Source organism: Pundamilia nyererei, unplaced genomic scaffold (assembly GCF_000239375.1).
Source record: "Pundamilia nyererei isolate P.nyererei 1_Seehausen unplaced genomic scaffold, PunNye1.0 scaffold00114, whole genome shotgun sequence".
NCBI classification, from domain to species: Eukaryota; Metazoa; Chordata; class Actinopteri; order Cichliformes; family Cichlidae; genus Pundamilia; species Pundamilia nyererei.
In genome coordinates, this window is record NW_005187515.1 from 1,539,467 (window position 1) to 1,548,669 (window position 9,203).

Sequence of the window (9,203 nt, forward strand, 5' to 3'; positions counted from 1 at the left end):
GGCTGAGAGCAAAACGAATGGGAAGTGAAAGCTGCTGCTGTTTGTGTAACTCACCGGTCCTGAGGGGCGTCTGTTCGTCGTTTCATCCTGGTGTCGGCGTTTGTTTAGACTCTACGGGCAGTGGGAGAGAAAAAAGGGTCAGCCATGTTTCCAAAAGCTGTGAGGGGCTGGCTAAATACAACCGGCTCTCGAGACGCTGTATAGTGCATACATGTCACACATTTACATCTTATCATTTAAGCCTTACTGACAGATTTTTTTCATTTACTACAGCAACATTCGGTTGACACACTTCTCTCCATCTGTGTCAGGGGTTAAATATGTAGGTAAACTTCTGTTTGTGACATAAAGCAGAGTTTCACTCCCGCTTGAGATCAAAGTGGACTGCAGCATGTAAAATGACTTTGACATTCCTCGTTACTTTCTGGGTTAAACTTACTTTGACTTAACCACGTCATGTGACATAAGAATGAACCTAGCAGCATGTAAGCAGCCATGAATGACAGGAGTGCATACATCTAATTAAACAACCTGACTAAGTGCAATTTCAACGATTTTCAATAGAGGCGATGGAAACAGCAGCAGCTGGAACAAGTTCAGCCTCTCTCCAATGTGTCCACCGTTAGTCATGAATTTGACTTCACGCCTTGTGTACACACAAATGACTGCAGCACAGCCTCGGGGAGGACAGACAGGTATTGAGTTCTCACTGGAAAAAGCCATTTCCACTCACTCACAGGAGGACATGTAAGGCTGCTCCACTGTTTGTTTTCTAAACTCACTTTTTTAAATTCAATAAACACAAAAAAATTAAACACAATATTCATCTCTTTTCTGTAATGGTAATGAAAATGTACTTCACTGGCTGACATAATCATTACCACATCACTCATGCCGCTACTAAATTAAAAGCAGAGCTGTAAATATTGGGCGGGCATATCCAAACGATAAAGCAACAAAGACGATACTTTATCTCTTAGATACAGTATCATTCATCATGGGAGGATAGTAACAGAAACAGCACTAAACACTATGAACCTGCTGGGATTTGCTCTTCATTTACTCTTTCCGCACCACCTGCCCACCTGGCAGTGTGACAACAACAGCCCATCAACCATTTACGGCTGAGAGGTTACTGGGTTGTGATGTTCAAAGAACCAAAAAAGGATACCTCGTTTACATCAGGATATATTTGGTTTTATTAAAAGGCCCCATACTGCAGATGCCATCATATTCAGGCTTTAAAACTGGCTGCATGGGAAACTTTTTTATGAGAGTAATCAGAATGCAATAATGTTGCTTAATAAAAACACTGACGGCTATTCTGCTTCTGGATGACTGGCTGAATGCTTTACCCAGACCACAGAGTACATGACAAAAGCAATACACATTTCACATGAAGGCAGGACAATAAACTACATGTGTGACCTCCGACCTGATTCTCAGTTCCTGTTGGGCCCCTTAGGGAAGTCAGTCTAACACCCTGTGCCTAATTAAATGCCTGTTGTTGCCGTTTGGACAGACTGTGTTTCAGTGGCCCTAAAATCTGACACTGGCATGTTTAATTTCTCTCTCACTGCCATAAATACTCGTAATGTTCCCGTAATCCAGTCTTGACTAATACTGTGTTGTATCAAGGATCAGGGTGACTTTGGCGATCCTTATGACAGGATGTCTCATTCATACAGCTATAATTCTTAGTTTTACAGCACAGTCGTATTTCTGTCTAATAAGAGACAGATTCAGAAGCAGCTTGCGTTGATTTCCTGGAGGACCAGGCTGTTTGTTATGCAGCTGTGAAGGAGGATGTAGTATGGTCTATTCTTTCCCCCCCCCACCGAGTTTCATTTACACTTCTTTGTCATGGTTTGGTTTTCATCTGTAAAACTTGTTATTGACACCTCCTTCCAACAAAGGCAGGTGTGACAGACCAACAAACCACTGTTACAGTTGAGTTATAGGTCCTCACTATTATGAGTGTCCCTGATCGTCTATAAATGGCTGGGTTTATACGCCGGTCTACTCCTCGCTTTGTTAGATAAGCTAAAAATCCATGTGTGCTTCCTCCCTGGTGAGACAGTTGGTTGAACACCCTCTGCCCTCTTCCCTCAGTGACAGAGCTTTCAAAAGCCATCATTCACTAAATCAGCCTGGTCAGAGTCGTTACAGTCCAACCAAACAGGACTTTTTAAGCAGCGGAGCAGAACTAATTAAACTGAACTGGTAAATCATGAACAAGGCTAAAGTCATGGGGCCATAAAAAGCTGCCAGCTTCATATTTTTAAACATATTGTAAAAGACATGCAGGTAAAAATGCCTCAGATGATCACAATGCTGCGGTTCGACAATGACTACCTGGCGGCACCTTCAAAGTTATTTAAAAACATCTAGAGGTACAATTTACAAGTACACACTGCTCTCTGTACACTCGGTGTTGGGTGTGCCACGTGTCCCATCAAGGACACAGTGATACAAACACATCCAGGGGTCATTTAAAGTCAAGGCTTGAAGCAGACATACAGCGATAGGGTCACACGACCTTGTCTAGGTCTACATGTCTCATCAGCAGCTCAGCTGGTTTCGTTGATAAGCTACTTCTCAGCTGCTGAAATCACGTGTATGCCCACTGTTGCGAAACACAGGAAGTGTATTTAGTCTGTGCTGATGTTACTCGTTTCTTTAGATGAAATAATCAATCTCCACAATCAGCAGGAAACAAAAACACTAGGTGGCTATCAAACGCTCCGATCACAGGACCCGATCAATGAAGAGACTGCAGATCGCTCACAAACACGATACTGTCAGCGCCTAAACTTGTAAGAGTAAGAAAAAAAATTACATGTGTAGACCGACGAAAGGACAAAAACACCTAAAAACAGCAAACATAAATAAAAGCTAGACATCAATTAGTAAAATAATTTATAAAGCCCAAAAACAACCTAAAGAAATGTTTTGGCAGGTTTACATATAAGAGCTGACGACTCATTTAATATTCTAGTCTGTTGCCCTGTCGTCTTTATTAAGAAGGTGTGCCCGGCCCTCTTTCACCTTCAAAAACAAGTAGGACAAGCAGGATAAGAGGGGCATTTTGCTCAAGTCGCAGACACTCCCAGGTCTGTGAACTTTAAGTAAATAACTGCCCAACACAGCTCACACACAGCTAGGCTTCAAATCCAGCAGCTACAATGAGGCAGTCACTCCCTGGGGTGAAGCTATAATTTGAGTATTAGTCAGAAGTTGGTACCAGACTCTGAGTGTTTAACTTGAGAGCTCGGAGGCATTTAAACAGGATATGAGTGTTGAAGATAACAGCTGATGTTGGCTGACAAGCATTTATTCTGCTCCTAGCAACGACAAAGCAATATTTGTGTCCTTTTCATTTTGGGACAAAACCTAATCTGTCTCCAGATATCAAAGTTACTCAAAACACTGTAACGAAGGCTTTCCAATATACTTAAGTAATGCATTCACACGCGCTTTATTTCTTTCACTGTCAGACATCACTAAACATCTTAAAGACACCTTCGGGCTAGCTATGTCGAGATGCTGGGGCACAGGAGAAGCCATGAAAAAAGCCGTAATGGTATTCTGTCCTGCTCCTTCACACACACCTCCAGAGTTACACAGCACAAGGAGCTACTTATAAGCAACAGCTGAGGTCAGGTGCAACTAAGCTCTGTAGGTGAAATGGTGCAAGCATGAATCTTTTTTAAGTCAAGAATAGAAAAAAATGCAGCTCTTCCTTATAAATGGCTACGCTCAGTGAAAACACATCAAATAAATGAAACCAAACCAATCGGGCCAAATTAGGTCAAGACATTTGGGAACTACAGAGTCAGTTTTATTTGTCACGAGCTGCTTCTGTTGTCTGTAATAACAAATCCTAAGTCTAGACAATCTGGCCCTTAAACCTCACACAGGATAACATTCATCTGTCAAGTCTCGTCTTGTATTTAAGTGTAATCAACGTACAACAAACCCTGAGGGAACTGTATCCCTTCTGACACACAGCTCCCAAAATGTAAGAGTTTAAAAGCAATTAGAAGCATAACTATGGAAAGGAAAGGACTGATGTGTCTGTCTATTGAACTGAAGTATGTGTCTATCGAATAGGCACATACTTCTCTTCTTTCCTGGACCTCTTCGTGTTGACTCACAGGGGAATGTAAATCATTTGGACTAAGAGCAGATTCCTCAGACGGATGAAGATATTCCACCGTCTCACCATCAGAAGCTCAGACACTAGATTCCTGCAAGGTGACCAATTGTGGTCTTTCAGGGTATCTAAAAAAAATCTGTTTAAACTTAATATAAGGAAACAACAAAGACAAAAAGGGAAAACCTAATCAAACTAATACTCTCATACTAACAGTAACTGCAACTAAGAGTACTAAAGAATCCCACAAAGATGATAACACAAACTTAGTAATAATCAAACAGAAAAACAAACAGAAAATATTCAATTATAAAAAACTGAACTGAAAATTTCACAGTTTATTAAGTGCTGACATAAGCTAACTTTTTATGTACCCATTATTTTATTTTATTTTCAACCCAATGGGCTGAAACACAAAGCCCGACGGTCAATACGCAGACACACTATCGCACAGTACTATAAGGTGTAACACCTGCATGGCTTCCGTATTGAGTCACAAGGGCATTCTTACTGTAATCTGACCATGTGCGCACATGGCAGCAGCCATTCACACCACAAACCAAACGTATGTGCCCTTGTCACCCTCAACTAAGTACTACCTGGTTAAATTCGGTTATCACGCGATAACGCAGATTCAACCACTTTTACTCAAAGACATTCAGCCCGAGTTCATTTCACTCCAGACTGTAAAACACATTTTTCTTCATTATCTGGTTCAGTAGTTACTTACTACGCTGTAGTAACTACATTATTCAAAGAGGTAAACTCCCGTCAAATATGATCTTTACTGGACGAGGGACTCCGCTTTTAATCCAACAGATATGAAAATACACCTGCTCGGTTTACCAGACGCACCAAACGAATAATAATTTTAAGCTTAAGTAAAGATATTATGTTGAACGTTGCGGTTAGTCTCGATAGTGATGCATCAGTTTGTACTCGGTAGACGCACGTTTCAAGGTGTACAAGAGACAAGAGGGAAGCTGCTATCACCACGTAACTACAGAGACTGCGAATATCACGTCTCATCACAAAACAGCAGTAAGCTAACACAGTGCCAGCTAACGTGACCTACAAGCGTGAAACACTCACCGAAAAACCGATGCTGCCGTCACGCTGTTAACATAATGTGGCTGCTGTTCGCGGAAAGGTTCAGTGAGCCAGAGGGTCCAAACATATATGTTTGCTGTCCATTCACATGGCGGGAAATGTAGAAATCGTGCCACTATGCATTTTATAGCACAATAACCGGCACAACCCGCCTCCTTAAAAAAAGAGGCAAAAAGCACTTCCGGTGTGCTCTACTGCATTTCAGCTCTACAGTTTCAGCACATCTCGTTTGACACGCTGAATTAATAGTGCTGTTTTAATAAAATTAATTAAACAAAGAGGCTCAATTATTAGTGCTACTCTGATTTTTCAATTTACAACTGACTTATATTATTACAGGGTTTGTTGGGGGGCTAAAGCAGTCCACACAACTTTAAATCAAAGCTCAGTTTAGGGTGGATGAGAGCTTTGCAATTTTTTGAGACCGTAATATCTATTTCACGTTTATATGAATAAATATACAGAGAAAATGACAAACACAACTGCGATGGTAACACCCAGCTCTTAGCTGATCTTTTTTTCTTCTATGAAAAGAGGAACGACATGTCCGGGTAAAGTATTATTTTAGTTTATTTCCTCTGGTTAACTTACATGCTATAGCTGAAGAGGCATGTTTTATACACACACACACATATATATACTATCAGTCAAACGTTTGGACACCTTCTCATTTAATTTATTTTCTTTATTTACATTGTAGATTCTCAGTAAGGGCATGAAATCTATGAATGAACACCTAATTATGTAGCAAACAAAAAAGTGTGAAATAACTCAAAACATGTTTTAGATTTCCAAAATAGCCACCCTTTTCTTTGCACACTCTTGGCATTCTCTAGATGAGCTTTTGGGGTCATTGTCCTGTTGAAAAGTAAATGATGGTCCAACTAAATGCAAACTGGATGGGATGGCATGTCACTTCAAGATGCTGTGATAGCCATGCTGGTTCAGTGTGCCTTTAATTTTAAAATTTTGAATCCCCAACAGTTTCACCAGCCTCTAAAAAAAAATAATTCCCTGTCCTTCCATGATGGTGCCTCCTCTTCCTCAGGTTTGCCTGAGATATTCACTGAGCACGCGGTCGGTTGGGGCCATCTTACTTTGTGAATGCTTGTTGTCTCATCCTGAACCGTAGTGCTCACACTCATCAGTCCCCGGCCTCCTTCCTTCCCCTTAGCATACAACCTCAGGGTGCTGGACTTGGGGTGAAATCTTGTTCTTACTGTTCAGCTGACTTCTCAGGACTTGCATGGCCCTCTGCAGGTACTTGGTGGTTTTTGAGCGACCTCTTCATGGTTCCCATTTGCCTGTGGGATCCTCAGGTACTTGTAACTGTGCTCTATGTCTGCAATGTTGACCCAGGCGGGTGGAGGTGGCCGGCAATGGAGATGAACCCTTTCAGGTGGCAAGGCAGGAGGCTGGAGCTGACAGAAGCAAAGGAACTTAGGTGGTCCCACGTTGGTGACAATGGAAGGTCTCCGTGTCAAGCATCTGGTGTCCGGAGTAAGTGTCTGGCCGTCTGGCATCCAGCAATGGCGTGGCAGACGACAGGTGTCTGCTGCCCGGCATCCATCAGCATGTGGCAGCCATCAGCATGCATCATCCAGCGGCAACGCGTGGCAGGCAGTAGCAGTCCAACATCTGGCATCAGACGACATTGTGGTAGGCAGCAGGTGTCAAGTGGCTTTTGTCCTGCGTCTGGCATCGGCATGGCAGGCAGCAGGTGCCCGGCGTCTGACATCTGGCGTCTGGCATCTGGCGTCTGGCACCTGGCATCTGGCGTCTGGTATATGGCGTCTGGCATCTGGCGTATGGCGCCTGGCATCTGGCATATGGCGTATGGCGTCTGGCATATGGCGTCTGGCATCTGGCGTCTGGCATCTGGTGATGGCTTGGCAACCTGCAGGTGTCTGGCAATGGTGTGGCAAGTCGCAGGAGTCTGGCTTCTAAGATTTGGCGTCCAGCAGGTGTCTAGCGTCCTATGTGCCAGGTGTCTGAGCTACTGACAAACTGGGCATTGCCAGTGAGGAGCTTGTGCAGCTCAGTACGTGGATGCCCCATGAACAGAGCAAAGGAGTGCAGAGGAGTGAGCACACATAATCCTGATTACCCTGATGTGCATTAAAAGCTCGCCAGCAGGAGGACTGTGTTGACAGAACCAAAGGAATTTAGGTGGTCTCTGGGGGAAAATAGGTGTCCAGCGTCTGCTGTCTGAAGTCCCACGATGGCGTGGCAGGTGGTAGGTGTCCAGCGGCAGGTGCCTGGCATTCAGCGACAGCGTAACAGGCGGCAGGTTCCGCTGTCCGGCATAAAGCTACAGTGTGATGGGCAGCAGTGTGGCAGGTGACATGCATCAGCCATCTGGCATCTGGCCACTGAGTGGCGTGTGGCGACGACGTGGCAGGCAGCAGGTGTCCAGCTTCTGGACCTAGACCTATGCCATTTTTTGCATCAGTCAATGTTTGTCTCCGGACTGTGGAGGACCAAGGGAGAACCCACATAGGCACAGGCAGAACATGCAAAGACTACACAGAAAGTCCCCAGATGTCTGCCAGTTTGAAAATAAAAATGTTAGATTTAACACCACAGAGCATGTTATAAAGTGCACATTATCAGCATTCTTAAAACATCCTCAAAATGCTACCCTCAAAGCATCACGTCTTGGTTTAACTTCTAACTTTACAAGAACATTATCTGAAATGATAAGCATCCCTCTAGAGTACTTTGACAAATGATTAAAACTTTCAAAAATAATGTTAGAGCTTGTAGATCATGTTTGCCGGTATGGACCGGGACAAGCCTGACAATGAAAGTTCTTGAAGTCCACACAAAGTCCTTCTAAAAAAACTCTTGTTAGTAAACCAGCCTCTCACTGATTAGGTCTCAGTCCATGACCTGTTTTGTGTGTTTTCTACAAACTTGACCAGATATTGGGTCTCTTCCTCTGCAGGTTGTCTTGCATCAGTTATAAATCTTATTATAGTGGTGTAATCACCAAAGCATGGTTTATTGTGTTGCACATGGGCAGCAGCATCAGTAGATCTGCTGGCTGGTATGTTTAGATTCAATTCAATTCAATTGTATTTATATAGCGCCAAATCACAACAACAGTCACCTCAAGGCGCTTTATATTGTATACAATAATACACACAGAGAAAAACCCAACAATCAAATGACCCCCTATGAGCAAGCACTTTGGCGACAGTGGGAAGGAAAAACTCCCTTTTAACAGGAAGAAACCTCTGGCAGAAACAGGCTCAGGGAGGGGCGGGGCCATCTGCTGCGACCGGTTGGGGTGAGAGAAGTTAGACAGGATAGAAGACATGCTGTGGAAGAGAGACAGAGATTAATAACAAGTACGATTCAATGCAGAGAGGTCTATTAACACATAGTGAGTGAAAAAGGTGACTGAAAAGGAAAAACTCAATGCACATCAATGGGGATAAAAGTACATCCTCTGCTGGGTCTTTTTGAGGATGGAGTTGTGTTGGTCTCCCACTTCAGGTCCTGGGAGATGGTGGTACCCAGGAACTTGAAGATCTCTACAGTCGACACCGGGCTGTCTGATCTGGTGAGGGGGAGAAGTGTTGAGGGATGTCTCCTGAAGTCCACTGTCATCTCTACAGTCTTAAGCGTGTTCAGCTCCAGATTATGCTGACTGCACCAGAGTACCAGCTGCTCAACTTCCTGCTGGTATGCAGACTCATCACCATCCTTGATGAGTCCAATGATGGTGGTGTCATCTGCAAACTTAAGGAGTTTAACAGCCGAGTTCTTGGAGGTGCAGTCATTATTCACTTTACTCTTAGTGATCCAGTGATTGTGTATTCTGTGTCTGCTGACATGGGGTTTGAATCGTCACAAGAATCCTCTTGACACTTAACCACAAACATTTTATGTTGCTCTGTTTGTGCTAGTAGACCAGATCCATGGCCTGAAC